Here is a 6,527-nt window from a genome sequence, read left to right as displayed (position 1 = left end):
TGATTAATTTCTCCAAGGGACATATCTCCCTTCTGGATTACTCTTCTATCTGTTAAAAAGGGGGGAAAATGTTGTCTGCTTTTCTGTCACTGAATAATTTGCACTTTATTTGTGTTTAGTTCATATGCAGCGTGCTGCTGAGAAAAACAGCTTTTGCTCAGCTTGTCTTCATCAGGGGAGAAACATGCTGGAATAATTTAACAATTTGGGCCGCATCTTTATTTACTATTGCTTTCATTAATGAATCAGTATGTTTAATAGCATATAAAGGGGGCAAACTTTAAGTTCCCTTGAAGCCTTATAACTTCTGAGGAGGCGATGGCAGTCTTCTACTGCATGACCAGTGCCACAGAGCACCAGATCCAGGCTGATGTTCCTTTACACATTTTCCATTCTAGCATATGTCAGATACCTAAGGTCTGCAGAATGATGATTACTTGGCTAGAATAGAAAGACAGCTGGAATAGAAAGTTGGAAACCTGTAAAAAACATCTGCATCTGGTATCTCACCAGGGACTCTATTTAATGTTCACATATCACAGTCGCCTTGCTCTGGCGCAGCAGAAGTAGGTTATGAGATGGGATTTAGCTGGTTGTCCGGTATGCTGTGATAAGACAGCCTCCACTCCAAAGTCTGAGGCCTCCACCTCCAGTGCAAATGGCAAAGCCGGTTTTGGGAGTTGAAGAGCTTGTGTACAGGTGAACGTGTTCTTTAGGGATTGAAATGCTTGCACAGCAGTGCTGGGAAAGTACTTGCAATTGCCTTGCAACAGAACTATGAGGGGTTTAGCTATCGAGCTGAAAGATCGAATGAAGAAGTTAGCAAAGCCTTGGAAACTTTGCAGCTTTTTTTTTCTTCGTACTCCGATTTGCTAATATGGTAACCTAGAAATCTACCAGAGGTGGAGTAAAATTCACATTTTTCTAGATTACAAGAGGTTGTTCTCGGAGAGAGTGGTCAACACCCGCTGCACACGCTTAATGTGCTCAACCAGTGACAACAAATAGATCAGGATGTTGACATAGGTGACAACGTTAATAATCAATCACAAAGGATGTCATTACTGAAAGCCTGGAAGGTGGAAGGGGTGTTTGTGAGGCTTTATGGCATAACCAGGAACAGGATTGACTCTCTCACAAAGGAAGGCCCTACGGCTATTAAGAGTTACATACAGGAGGACCTCCAACAAGGCTACATCTAGTACTCCACCTCTTCAGCCCCAGGCGGTTTCTGCTTCATACAGAAGAAGGACGACGGGTTGAGGCCATTTAGTGCAGTCTCAGTGCCATAACAGTAAAATTCCCCCATTGACTCCCATTGGTCACATTAGCTCTGGTGTAGTTCAGGGGTCCCTCTGTATTCACCAGCTTAGATCTCATAAGTGCATATAGTGGGATAAGAATAGGAGAGGGGGAAGAATGGAAAACGTCCTTCAGAACCTCAACTGGACACACTTCTAATACACGGAAAGGCAGACATTACTGTGTAGATTTATTGTGGAATTCACATTTTTCCAGATGGGGGAGGTTTATGGGCAGATTGGGGCGGGGGGGGGGGGGGGGGGGGGATGCGGGGGTTATGGGCTGAATGTATGCCGTGAGTGGACTCTACAGTGGTAGCACAAAGGGGCATGCTCACCACATCACTGCATCTAGACAGTAGGATGTGCAATATAGGGACCTATGAATGATGTCTGACTTTGCTCAGGAAATCAGGGGGTTGTGTGTCCAAACCGAATGTGATGGGATAAGAGGGTGAGAGAATGAATAGGAATGGAATGGATTCTGTATGCAGTGCACCAGTGCATAACATAATAGATACTTTATGACCCAGAGCATGCACAGAGATAGGAGAAGGACAGGACGGGCTTTGTGCATGAGTCATGGTGTAGTCCATAAAGTTGCCGGCTGCCCCTGAATCAATTAGCACCGAGTCAGAGAAGGTGTTCTCTAAGTGCATATACTATAGCTTGGTCGGTGACCTCATCCGAGCATTGCTGCTCAGCATAGACCTTGTTCCTAAGTCCCCCTGTGAATAGCACCACCAAGACCTCAACGTTCCAGTGGCCAGTGGCCAGGTGCATAATCCACCGTCATTCTGAGCCATGTGTCGTACCAGGTGGTGTTGAGAGCTGTCAAATGGTTAATGACTCACACCATACAAGACATTCTGCACATTAGGCCCTTCATTGCTGGTGGAGCATGTTTGGGGAGGAGACTGTGTCAGTGAAGATGGTGCAGTGAGGACCTCCATACAGGTAGAGAGATAATTGAATGAAGACTACATGGTTGATAACTCCTGCTGTTGATCCAGCAGCTCCTGTTGCTGCCTCCCTGTCGCTTGCCTCCGCAACGCAATAGTTCCTCTCGGCCTGCCAAGACTCGCTGGGTCCGTTAAGGCTTCACGTCCTGTGACTTCTCAGTGGAATCACAGGCAAATAGTGAATCCAAATCAAAAGCTCTTCACTTAAATCAAACCAAATTGAGCAAACGAGAACAAGAAGCTGCCGAACAATGAACTTATGAGGAGAAGAATAGAAGAATAAAAGAATAAAAGAATAGAAGAATAGAAGAATAGAAGAATAGAAGAATAGGTTCAGAGCGAAAGCGAGAGCGATGTACCGAAAGCTCTGATAAGAAGCTGACACGAAGTGGGTGAGTTTATGTATATGTGGTTACAGGTGTAGCGTGTTAGTACTCGGGGGAATGTGAACGGAGTCTGTGTGGAAGGTGTGTGTATGAGGCGTGTGGAGGTGGGGTTTGACTGGTGGCAGTTGTAGCGTGTGAAGGCTCTTGGGAATTGGAGTGTTGCCTAGATGCAGGCTTATCCCTGTGTTGGTGTGGCATGGCACGTCTCCATCTGTGTCTTGGTATATTTCACATTTCATATTATTTTAAAATATTTTTAAACATGTATAGCTTGAGGATATTTTGGAAGACTATATAAAATCAACAAATTAAATATGTGTAAATAAGTTATTATGACAAGATTTTATCTGAGGGTTATGGTGTTATCTGCTATATGGTGTTGGAGAATAGATTCAATAGGCTCTAAATTCAAGGGAAATCAATTACAGACTGAAGTGTCTGCCTGCCTGCAGGATCAAATACATGACAGAAGGAGGTGAAGGTGGAATACAGTCCTGATACAGCAGGGGACTCACAACTATTACTGTGACTGTACAATTCAGTGTCTATTCATAGTGTTTAACTAATTGGTATAGTTTAACATTGTGTCAGCTGCCTCACAAAGCAGATGGTGAAAGGTCCCACATCCTTGCCTCAAGAATCCCATGATGCAGCATAACAAATTATGAAAAACAGTTTTTCTGTGGAAAGCATTTGTGTCGTAGAGACTAAAAGATCACAACAGTTTAGACTTTTCATAATTTAAGCAAAGTTTTCAACTTTTGAAATATATGTATATGCCTACTGCATATCTGCTCAACATTTATAACACTTATATAACCTCTGTTTAGTTTTTTAGTTAGCTAGTTAATTTGTTTCAAAATCAGAAACAAAGTCAGAAATAGAGAAAAGGCCATTTGAATACAATTAAATCTCAAATTCAAATGGCGGGCCAGTTATCCAGGGAGTGTTTTTTAAGACTGGGGAAACTGCCAATAACAAAATGAACATATAAATGCATACACAGGATATTGTATGCAGTCTATTATCAAATGCAATTATATCACCACAGTGTGTGAAAAAAAATTAATGTACGTGCAATGCATTTCCACTGAAAAGAAGAAAAACTGTATGTCTAAACTAAGCCTCCATCAAATTGCATATTTGACCTTCAGTGGCAGCAAACTTAATTTACATTGCTTAGTAATAGACTTATTAAAAAGCTTCCAAAATCCAATTTGGAAAATAGTTTGCAGTTGCAGCATCATTAGTATTGAGATGCATAAAAAGACGCACCATCTGCTCGAAGTGCCTACCAAACCTTTGTCTTATGCAAATGCAGGACATGCTTCCCTCTTCAAATTATCTTAGATACAAACGGATAATATTTCATTTTTTCCACACTGCTCCTTGAATGCTAATTGGCCTAGGCTTCCTAAATGACTGTATAGCACCAGAATGAAGTAGTCTAAATTCTGCATTATGAGAAACAACCTCTTAATCATTCATCTTAATCTAAGACCACTGCAGGAACAGAACTGCTTTACATAAATGATATAAATTAACTACTGCATTGTTCTTGTTATTGAAAATGTATATGTACTACTTAATAATAAGACATTGGTAAATAAAGCAGCTTTTAATTGGAAGATGCATTTCAGTTCAGATGTTCTTTAATAATATTTTTTACAGAAACAACTAAACCAAAAATGAATAAATAATAAGAGAGGGAAAATATGCTTACATTATATTGCCATCTGCTAATTTCTGTGGATGCTATGGGCTTATACAGGAACGGGTCACATACAGGTGAAGTGCAGCATTCTCTGAAGCTGTCATCACCTGCTCATGGGGATTTGGGATATTAGAGTTTGGGTTAAGTCAGCAGCCCTTGATCCTTTGTGCATGTGTATTAGGAGCCAGAACAAAACCAAATCCTGGCAAAACTGGGGATCCCTGAGGACTGGACTGAGGGTGTCGGGTTTAGCATCCACCTACCATGACCTGAATCTAAATCACGACGTCGAGGAATAATGATTGCAATGGTTGGATCTCTTTCATCATGTAATTGTTACACAATCTTCATACCTCTGCCACTCTTTTACTCAAGATATTCTATTTTATCGCTAGTTGTTTTATTGTAGTGTATTTTATTTTATTGTTAATTTATCACTTGACATTTCCTGATGGAAACCATAAAACATCCCGGTTGTGTTATATAATATGGTTTGTGTTTAGAAAACATTTTACAAATGCTTTCATTTCATCCTTGAAAGTGACCTGAAATAAATATATATGTGGGTGTGGAGAATCTTTCTATGGCATGTGCTGAGAAAAAAAGACTGTGGTACTAGAGAATTCAATTTCCCCCTATTTGGTACTGCAAATAGAAGTGAATGAAAGTATGGGAAAAGTGTTTGGACAGGTTAAATGTTTTGGGCAAACTATAGTCTGTAATAATAAGACACATGTTATAAAGAAAACAATAGATAACAAATGATGCCAGATCAGGTTTATATATTATATTCTGTTTAAAACTCTTACCTTTTTCAGAGTAGTTATTATATCTTTGCTTTGTGGACCAGCTAATACATCACAAGCTCAGTCACTCATTTGTCTTTTGTTTTAAGTAAATCTCTGACCTATGTCACTTTTTCATCCCATATGATAGGAAGATATTATTAATTCTGTTCAAATTAACATGGAAAAGACTAAAACATAGATATTATAGATAATACAGTTAGGAAAGTCTTATCTTAAGCTTTAGTATGTGTTTCAAAAATGCACTTATCGTAATGCCATATACATATTCCCTTCCTGTATGTAACGAATGAAAATGCATAACATGATCATGATATGATCAGAAACATACGAACCAATGTATTGTGTTCACACCATGAAATTTTAAACAACCAATGACCTGTGACAGTGTAAAGCAAGCAAGGCCAACAAAGCCTCAATGGTTACCCCACACTACTTTAAAGCTTATGTTGCTGCTTATATTCATTTAATTAGCATGATTTCATTGCTACCACATGATAGTTAGTAAATAAATGGATACTAGATAATAATAATAGATACTACAGGAAAAGTAGGAAATGGGGAAGACACACCAGAATATATAGTTTACTAATTTGTATCCTTCATACCACACTTGTAGTTTAGTTATTTGTGGCATTGGTAATTGTAACGACGTGTGAGGTAGGCAGGATGTGGAGACGAGTATCATGGAATACGTAGAACGTTTAATGAGTTGCGGTGCGGACTTAGACAAAGCCGAGCACGGGACACTGTAAACGTACATTATATCGGTAAACTAAACAAGACCCAAGTGATGACGATACAGGCCACAGATGAAGACACAACACATAGAACCACACCCAAGGAAATACGCGTATGGACATAACCAGATGTGGGCCACACCTACACACGCCCAAAGGGGGCCAGGAGATGTACCGTGACACTACACTTACAATTTATCTGTTGCATTCATTCTACACTCACAGATTACTTATTTGTAGCATTCATGCTACACTCACAGTTTATTTATTTATGGAATTTGTAGTAAACTGTTTGCAGCTTCCCAAGCAAAGTTTGTCCTTCTGATGCGGTTTCTTAATACTTCAGTCTTTGTTTTCTGGTCTGGTTATCAATATTTTCCATTAAATCATTCAAAACATGTTTCTCTTGGGAAAAAATAAACAAGCATTGACACACCCAAATCAACTTTGTGTCCTTTTAAAGTTGATGTTTTCAACCATGTTCAAAAAGCCAGTTTTCACATAGTTATAATAAAGGCAAAAAGTAACCTGAAAGGATATGTTCAAACATGACACATTGGGCATCAAAATGTATTATTACTCTTTGTGATATAGATCATTCAGAATAACCTGTTTGCT

The sequence above is a fragment of the Brachyhypopomus gauderio genome, chromosome 8, assembly GCF_052324685.1.
Source record: "Brachyhypopomus gauderio isolate BG-103 chromosome 8, BGAUD_0.2, whole genome shotgun sequence".
Classification (NCBI taxonomy): Eukaryota; Metazoa; Chordata; class Actinopteri; order Gymnotiformes; family Hypopomidae; genus Brachyhypopomus; species Brachyhypopomus gauderio.
This window is presented reverse-complemented; position numbering follows the sequence as displayed.